The sequence below is a fragment of the Vigna angularis genome, chromosome 7 (genome assembly GCF_016808095.1).
Source record: "Vigna angularis cultivar LongXiaoDou No.4 chromosome 7, ASM1680809v1, whole genome shotgun sequence".
Taxonomy (NCBI): Eukaryota; Viridiplantae; Streptophyta; class Magnoliopsida; order Fabales; family Fabaceae; genus Vigna; species Vigna angularis.
The window spans coordinates 701,331-711,377 of NC_068976.1; positions in this window are offsets into that span (position 1 = coordinate 701,331).

A 10,047-nucleotide genomic window follows, 5' to 3' on the forward strand; every position below is an offset into this window, starting at 1 on the left:
AAGATGGAATAAGAATATTAATCTTATCACGCGCCACTACTCCAAGGTATGATTGGAAGTCATCTGCATTTGGGTCAAATGCCACACCCGTGATCACATTAACATTCACGAGTGTTCTTTCACCACTATTTTTTCTGACCAAAAATTGTTTCATTCTGGTGGGTCCTCTAGTAGGTCTGGATGGGGGAGCCTCATCCCCTGATGAATGTGGATGGTCAACCATATATCTGTCAACATAAATAACAACATGTAATATTAATAAAATATAATTTAACAAAATATGTGCTTTTATCATCCAAAGTCTTCGTATAGAATGTGCAATTATTGACTTCATAGCCTGTACAACATACGACATCAAACTTTAAACCATTTGCAAGCCACAACAAAGTCTGAGAAGAATGTGGCTCTTTGTCAATTTCAGATTTGAATCAAGACATAAATGTTTTGTTATGCTCCATCAACTGCCATTTCTCTGATTGTCTTGGATTTTTATTCTTCCCAATGGCTTTGTGTGCTTGCAAAAAAGGGATCACCTCATCTGTGTTGTTCAATATATAAAGATGTTCTTGCAACAATTCTTCGCGATCCTTTGTCACCACATTCACACCTCGGATGCTTTTACTTGTAGAACTTTTATTCATCCATGATATGCGAGGAACTCCTATTGGATTTGCTGATGTCATGTAGTTTGAACAAAACTCGATACTTTCTTCAGTAATATAGCTTTCAATCATTGATCCTTTGGGACAATATGGATTTTTAACGTACTCTTTCAAAATCTTCATATAACGCTCAATAGGATACATCCATCTTAAGTATACTGGTCCGCACAACTTGATTTCTCTAACCAAATGAAAAAGTAAATGTACCATGATGTCAAAAAAAGATGGAAGGAAAAACAATTCTAGTTGACACAAGATGATAACAATCTCGCCTTGAAGTTCATCTAAGTTTGTAGGATCGATGGATTTACTACAAATTGATGAGAAAAATGAACACAAATTGTTTATGGTCTGCCTAACATTTTTGGTCAAAATTCCATGAATAGCCACCGGTAACAATTGTTGCATTAAGACGTGACAATCGTGAGACTTCATGCCAACAAGCTTTAATTCTTGCATCGACACTAAACTCTTCATATTTGAAGAGTATCCTTGTGGTACTTTGATACTCTTTAAACAAAGGCAAAAATTTATCTTCTCTTGTCTAGACATTGTGTAACATGCAGGAGGCAAATAAGTACGTTTACCAATCTCCCTGGGTGCCAACTCTTCTCGGATATTCATGTCAACCAAATCCAAACGAGCATTCACTCCATCTTTTGTCTTCCCTGAATGTTGAGTAGTGTATCAATCAAGCTATCACACACATTCTTCTCTACATGCATCACATCTATGCAATCTCTAACATCTAATTTTGAGCAGTATGGAAGATCAAAGAATATTGATTTATTCTTCCAAGGGGTCGTTACAGATGACTTCTTGGATGTTTTCCCAAATACATGATGTATTTTATTAACTTTTTCAAGAATTTGAAGGCCAGTAAGTGGATTTGGTGCTTCGTCCCTCTCTTGATATCCATTAAATGCTTTTTTTAACCTTCGATATGGATGATTACATTTTAGAAATCTCCGATGATGCAGATACACCGTCTTTCTTCCGTGTTTCAATTGATGAGCTGTAGTGTTTTCTTTACATATAGGACATGCTTTATGACCCTTGACACTATATCCTGACAAATTACCATAAGGTGGAAAGTCATTAATGGTGCATAATAACATTGCACGCATCACAAAAGTTTCAGAAGCGAATGCATCAAATATTTCAATCCCATCCACCCACAACAACTTCAAGTCTTCAACTAGTGGTCTTAGATAAACTTCTATGTCATTTCTAGACTGCTTTGGACCAGATATCATCATAGACAACATCATGTACTTCCTCTTCATGCACAATGCAGGAGATAAGTTGTAAATTATCAATATAACTGGCCAACAACTATGATTGGTACTTAGATTACCAAATGGGTTCATTCCATTAGTGGCTAAAGCAAGCCTAAGATTTCTACACTCTTTACCAAATTGGGGGAATTGTTGATCAATATTTTTCCATTGCTTTGAATCAGCTGGATGATGAAGCAGTCCGTCAATTTTTCTCTCATCTGCATGCCATCTAAGGTTTTTATCATGTTTTGGATTCGCAAACAAACGTTTAAGTTTGGGCACAATTGGAAGGTACCAAACAACTTTCAAAGCAGATCCATTTTTTTCTATCTCACCATTATCTTCACTATTGTTTTTTGACTTGTATCGTGATAACCGTCATTTTGGACACTTTGTCAAAAATTCAAACTCTTTCCTATATAAAATGCAGTCATTGGGACAAGTATGTATCCTTTTATACTCCATACCCATCGGACAAAGAATTTTCTTTGCATCATAATTACGAGTGGGTAGTGTATTTTCATCTGGCAGCATTTCATTCAACAACGTCAACAATTATGTGAAACTCTTATCAGTCCATCCATTAGTCGCCTTCAAATTCATGAGCCTTAACACTATTGACAAACGTGTGAACTTAGTTGAACCGACATACAAAGGTGTTTCCGCATCAATCGACATCGTCTCATACACATTAGCTTTGGCAAAATTTTATACGCCAACATTGCGGATCATGTCCTCTAATTTGTCTTCATCCGGTCGATCTTCTTCCATGGTGCAATCAATAACATTTTCAGTTTAGGATTCAGTCGGAAATTGCATTTCTTCGTCGTGCCATATCCATGTTGTATAGCATCTTAGGAAACCATCATAGATAAGATGTTCTCAAATTTGGGTTGCGTTCAACTTTCTCGCATTCAAACAGTTCACATAAGGACATCTAAACTTCACTTCATCATGACTTCTACCCTCATTACGTTGTGCAAATTGTATAAATTCGTCTACCCCTCTCTCGTACTCAGCATTAATGCGTGGTAAATTAATCCAATTTCGATGCATACGTAATATTCTACAAAATTACAATCATACAATTATACAATATATTCAACATACAATCAATTCAATCATACAATCTATTCAATTATACAATCAAACAATTAATAAACATTCAAATTATCAATTCAAACTTTCAATCATACATAATTATTCATATTCAACACACAAAAAATTAAAAATTAACAAAATAAAAATTAATAAACAGAATAATACAATCATACAATCAAACAATTAATAAGCATTCAAATTACCAATTCAAACATTCAATCATACAATATTATTCATATTTAACCTACAAAAAATTAAAAATGCACAAAATGAAAATTAATAAACAGAATAATATGAACCTGGGAGCGTGAAAAACCACACAATAATGAAGAATATTGAACAACTCGTGGTCTGAACGGAACAAATTTAAAAGAAAAAACACAATACCTACAAAAAAATACAACAAAACGTAAGTTTGATAATCTGAATCAATAAAAAAACGTATCAAACCAACCCAAAAACTATAAAAAAAAACGAAAAAACTCGAGCGACCAAAGCCAAATTTGATCGGATACAAACATAGGTGATGAAAAATGAGGAAGGAAGTCCTTCTACAGTGACGGCGGCGGCGCAACGGTGGCGGAAGAAAGAATGGAGAAAGATCGTGGCGGCAAGAACGTCGTTGTAGAGAAAATGGCTGGAGACTCTTCGCGTTCGAAACTGTTCGAGGAAGACGAAACTGTTCACTCTGTAATATTTTTTTTAACCTAATCAAATGTTACTACCGTGGTTCATTAGAAAACCGCGGTAATAGAGTGGATACGGCCTCGGTTCCCAACATAATCGAGGCCTATTCTCTTAAAAAAAAAATTAAAATTGTTCTGAAATGGCAATTTGGAAATTTTTTTCAACCTTTATGTCGCGGTTCCACGGCCAACTGAGGCCTATTCTCTTAAATATTTAAAATTTGTTCAAATAAGGGAATGGGCCGCGATTCCCCCAGAATCGAGGCTTATTCCCTCACGATCTGACTTCAAAATTTATTTAAGAACTGTTTTGGCGAGAATTTCAGAATTTTGCAGGGACAATAGACCGTGGTTCCCCCCAAAACCGAGGCCTATTCCCTGACGGTCTGACTTCAAAATTTATTTCAGGACTGCTTTGGCGGGAATTTGAGAATTTTGCAAGGACAATAGACCGCGGTTCCCCCCAGAACCGAGGTCTCTTCCCTAACGGTCTGACTTCAAATTTATTTTAGACTGACTTAGGTGGGAATGTCAGAATTTTGCAGGGACAATAGGACGCAGTTCCCCCATAACCGAGGCCTATTCCCTGACGATCTGATTTCAGACTGACTTGGGTGGGAATGTCAGAATTTTGCAAGGACTATAGGTCGCGGTTCCTTGGAGAACTGCGACCTAAAGGTGTATACGGTCGCGGTTCTGTTGCAACTAAGGCCTATACTGTTGATATAATTTCAAAAATGCCACTGCGCAATATTATGATTCGGGTTCTGGTTAACCGATGCATAATGTGCGCTGTAGTAGATCAATTTTTTTCTATTGGGGGAAGTAAATTCAATTTGTTGTTGGAGAAGATGTAACCTTTAAACTCTCATGTATTTGAATTGGTTTTAATTATATTTTCTTCTTTCATCAATTGTTAGGGATTTTCTCCTTTGTTCTATGCTTGTTATGTTTTGATCATTCATGACATGATTTTATGGTCTTCTTTGTTATTGGGAAATACCTAGAAACCACGATCTGGAGAATCTCTCCCAAGAGCAATATTGCCTAAGGATGGGGATAGGAGAATTGGTTGTCTGAAGCTTCTAATCGTAATGTAGAATTAATTATTAGGTATGCAAGGGATTGTGGTCTAGTAATTAAGGATATGCTTTCTTCGTCGAGGTATCAGGTTTTAAGTAATTTAGAAAGTGATGTTAACAATTGAATGAAGAAGATGAATTGTTATATGCATGAGAGTAAACTAGGTGAAATCTAAACCCCAACAACATACTCATATCATATTTTCAACTTCATCTATTCATTCTAGTGTTTAGCCTCAATAGATCAATTTGCATTCATATTTACTTTCTTATTTTGCATTCAAACCCTAAAATATTTCTTCAAAGTCTTAATTAGTTAAGTAATTACATGACTGTTTAATGTTGTGAGTCTCTTGGGAAACAATACTTGGTCTTACCACTTATTATTACTTGATACGATTCGGTACACTTGCCGATATCTTAACAACTTCTCCCTGCACCTCACCAACTTCACCCTACACCTGCCATTATTTTGATATTTCCAATTCCAACCCTGTCAGGAATATTTTCACTTTTAAAAAAATCTGACCCATCCATTGAATAATAAAAAGAAGGAAACCCTACACCCCTTTCTCCACTCTAGTGCCGCATTTCACATTTGAAAACCCTACACCCATTTTTCCTCCCTTCTTCTTTTGTGCCGAATTGCATATCTCACCCTATACCCCTTTGTTTCTCCTCTCTTCCAACATTTCTCTCATCCTCTCCTCCTATCTCTCACTTTGACCATTTATTTTGAATCTCGTCCTCCCTTCCTGTCTAGTTTCTGGTTTGCTGGTTGTGTGGTGTTGATGTTGGTGGTTGTGTGGTGTTGTTGTGGTGGTGAGGTGTAGCATAGTAGTGGTTGTTTTTCTTCAAGCTTAGCTTTGGCGTATAGGTTAGTTGTTGTGATATTTCCTTAAGTTGCTCGTATGTAATGCATGATGATTGTTTGGTTTTGTTATCTGTTGTTATTATGGTACGCTTGCAGGTTGGGATGCTTGATCTAGGGTTCAGGTTGCTTTATCTGGGTTGGGATGTTGGATCTGTAAATGCGGTTAAGGCACCACCGCACATGAAAGTGCATTTTAGAGTCGCGCCGCAATTAGAGCTATGCTTAGTGTTCGCGCAGAGTCGCACTTGGGAGTGCGGTTGAGGAGCACCGCAGTTGGAGGTCCGACTGGTGCTGTTGGCTGAAGTTCGCGAAGTACGGTTGAGGAGCGCCGTAGTTGGAGGTGCGCTAGTGCTTCGCCGAAATTGGAGTTGCGATTGATGTTGGGCGAAGTTGGAACTACGGTGAAACATTTTTTTAGGTTTTCTTTCTTCGGTTTTCTTATTTAAAATTATGTTAATATATTGAAATAATATTTTTAATATTTTATATAAATTTTTTTGTTAATATGATTTCGTAGCATATTTTGCTTTTTTTATTTTTTTGTTAATTGTTTTTAAATTTGTTGTTTTTTTTATAATTTTAAATTTATTATATATTATTTATTATGTATATTTTTTTGTTTAATTTTATTTGTTTTGTTTTTGAATTTTTTTTAATAAGTAATTTTTATGAAATTATTTATTTCTTTAAATAATAGTTATTTTGCCTAAATTTTTTATTTTTGACTTATTATTTTCTTTCTTAATTTATTTTTTATTTTTAATGTTTTTGTTATAATTTGTAATTATTGAAGTATTGTTTATTAAGTAATTTTTGTTGTTATTAATTTTTTCTTCATTATTTTATTATTAATTTTTTATTTTATGATTATTTATTATTGGTTTCAATATTTATTATTACGTAATTTTTTTGTATATAATTGGTTAATGATATAATTCGTTAATAATATAATTGGTTAATAGAAATGGTTAGAACTAAAGGCAGATCATCTTCTCGTGGTGAGGCTTCATCTTCTCGTGGTGAGTCTTCATCTTCATCACATTATGAAAGGAAATGACCTACGACATCTGCTCATAGAAGATGCGTAGAAGAATATCATGTGAATGTTATTCATAAGGATGAGTTTGAGGAGCAGGACGAAATTATACATTAGGGATATGGTGAGGACGACTATGTTGAGCAGGAAGATGTTCAACAGCAGGATGACTATAGTGAGGAAGAAGATGAAGATGAAGATCAAGATGAAGCTGAAGATGGTGGATTTCCAGGAGGTCCATGTGACACCTCCTTTCTTACACATTATACCCAGCATGTTGCATTTTCCATATGGCAAGGTTAGGTTAGTCATCAACCTAAATGTTAATTATTCATTAATTATTTATTTATTTTTGTTATATAACTTTGCGTTTTTATGTAGGATCGAGGGGAGATCAAAGTGATGTCCCATAGTAAAAAATTAAAACATTTTGGAACGTACCATGAGGTTATTGAGCCTTATATCTCCATGTCGGGTTTGGCTTCCTTAGTCAACCTATCATACGAGTATGCCGATCATGGATTGATCGTTTCCCTTGCGGAGAGGTGACACCTAGACACAAATACTTTCCACCTCCTAATAGGAGAGTTGCGTGTCACATTAGATGACCTTCACAATCTGCTCCACCTTCCTCTCATGGGGCAATTTTTGTGAGGTGGAGGAGTTAGAGTATGATGAGGCTCGTTCTCATATTATGGACTTGCTTGGCGTCGACCGCGCCAAAGCTTCAGCCGGGATGAAACAGTCACGCGGTCCAAAAGTTAAGCTCAAATGGCTCCGTAAGGTCTATTAGGAGTGCATTGAGCAAGAGCTTTGGGAGTGCGCTGCTCGGGCCTACTTGTAGCATCTACTTGGATGCACAATTTTTACGAATAATACCTCCTTATGTTGCGATACTTGAATGCTTGTGCGAGATAAGCCTGGAGAATAGTTGCACTGGCACATATGTATGAGCAACTAGGAGATGCTAGCTTCATTGTTGTCAAGCAGATAGCTAGATATTCCATTCTTCTACAGGTACATTTTAGTTTTACAAAAAAAAATTAATATATTTTAGGAATGTATAAAAGAATTTAAGTAATGTTTTTTGTAGAGTTGGATATATGAGCACCTTCCTGACATGGGAAGGAGGCAAGTGTCGGATAGGTACACAGACCTCGATCCACGGGCGTCACGATATATAGCTCCGAGGCAGGGTTGGAGTTTGACGGAGGGGCGGACATATCTGGATGGGCTCACTTATGATGCAGTCATCTAGCATCCATACATTTCGCACAGACGTACCTGTCCATTCATGGTCATATGTATGTTTTCATGATAGATCCAACTAGGCGACATGATTCACCGTCATCTACCTGAATGCGTATTGCGTCAGTTTGGTTTTCAGCAGATCATACCACGTTTGCCTAAGAGCCTTTCGATGCCAAACATTCCTACGATTGATCTAAATTGGTTGAGGTATGTAGAGCATGTCATTACTAGTGTTGCTGAAGCTCATGAGCCCCCTACGTGTTTTGATGGATACTTAGTGTGGTTTAGACGGGTGTCCCACCCGTACATCACTCCAGCTGACAACGATGATCGACCTAGTCTTGCACCGCGCATGAGGCAACACCTTCCAGATGACATCCTGGTGCCCCTAGTTCGTCGTAGACGGTCGCCTGAATCTGGATTGTTGGTATGTAATGAAACTAAGTGTGATTGTTTATTATATCAATTTTTGTTTACATAGTTAATTTATTTATTTTGTTATATTCATTTCAGGGTGGTATGAGTCGTGCGATCAGGATGTTGCAGAGCATGTTAACCTGTCAAGACGTCACATTGGGCATTGTAGCTTATCAGTGCACTTCTGAGACACTACAGGTTGCTCTTAGATCCGTTGAGGAGTATGAGGCTAGTACTAGAGAGGTGTTCGTCATGTGCGTGGACGAGCATCATTTTCTTGAAAGGACATTGTTATATATGTACTTTTTTAATGCTTATTTATGTAACGTTTAATTATACTTTGAATATTCATAATGCATATTTATGTATGGTTTCCATACTGTGACTAATTATAATTTATTGAACGCGTTAATATGATTCATCTTCGTTCAATCAAATTATATAACGAGACACAATTCAAATAACGGACAATTAATATGACAATCAATTCAAAACAATGAATTAGTACAAAAGATATTTACAATTGAAAAAATATATCACTACAAAACAAACTTAATTTTAGTCTTCTCCAAGATCTACATAAGTTCTATTAAGTCCCATTAACTCTATAAAGGATTACATCCTATGTGTATAAAATGAGGACCATGATCGCGCCTCTAGGTAACAATGGTTTGAGGAAATGATGTCCATCATGGGTAATGGACAACCATCTTGTAATTGAACTTGGAAACTTAATATTAGTAAATGAATAATAATGGGCAATGGTTATGGTATAATAGAAATGGAAGTTTACCTGTACGAAATGACATCCATTAATAAATCCAATGCATAAGATCTGATGTTGTCTGGTATCAGTAGGCGGTGAAGTGCGTAGTGGGAGTATAGTTATACTCTGAACATAGGACAAACATACTAAGATGACATTGTATCTATTTGCAATGGCATAGCCAATGTTTGGTATAGTCATCCACTTCTTAGCATTAACCTGTATTTCTTGAAGGTAAGTATTTATGAAAACAAATACAAAATAACAAATAAGTAATGTTTATGAGGTAAATAACAAGTATCTATGATCGATCGTGGACAACCAGTGACTGTCGTAGTTCTTCCAATCGATTGTAGCTTCCTACTAATTTTGCGTATTCATCACGCCACTAAGTTAGTTCTTGATAAAGGTCATGTCGTATAACGGGCCATGCCGATTCACCTAGGCCGAACAAAGCAGTAATGCATCGATAACGGCAATGACAATCGCCAACAACATCGACAATGTATGGATGATAGATCAGATGAAATTGATTTAACATCGGTATTGGCCTTCACGCAACTTCTTTCGGCTTCGATTTGCTTTTGATTTTCGTGATGAAGGCTTTGTCCTAGAATGAAAAGTGTCAACGTGCTTAAAATATGATGGGTCACGTTTCGTAGACCTCTCATGACGTGCAATTTTAGTTTTTTGCACCTTTTGTTTTCACTTTATGCGAAGGAGCAACTATAAATGTCATCTCTTGGCAAGCGATTTCTAGCATCTTCTGCTTGAAGTTGACTTTTTAACCAATGTCAACATTCTTGAATCGTTCTTGTACCAGTTTAACTTCACGATCTAAGCTAAACTCTAGAAGCGATTCAGTAGAAACAGTACTTGAAATGCTTAAATG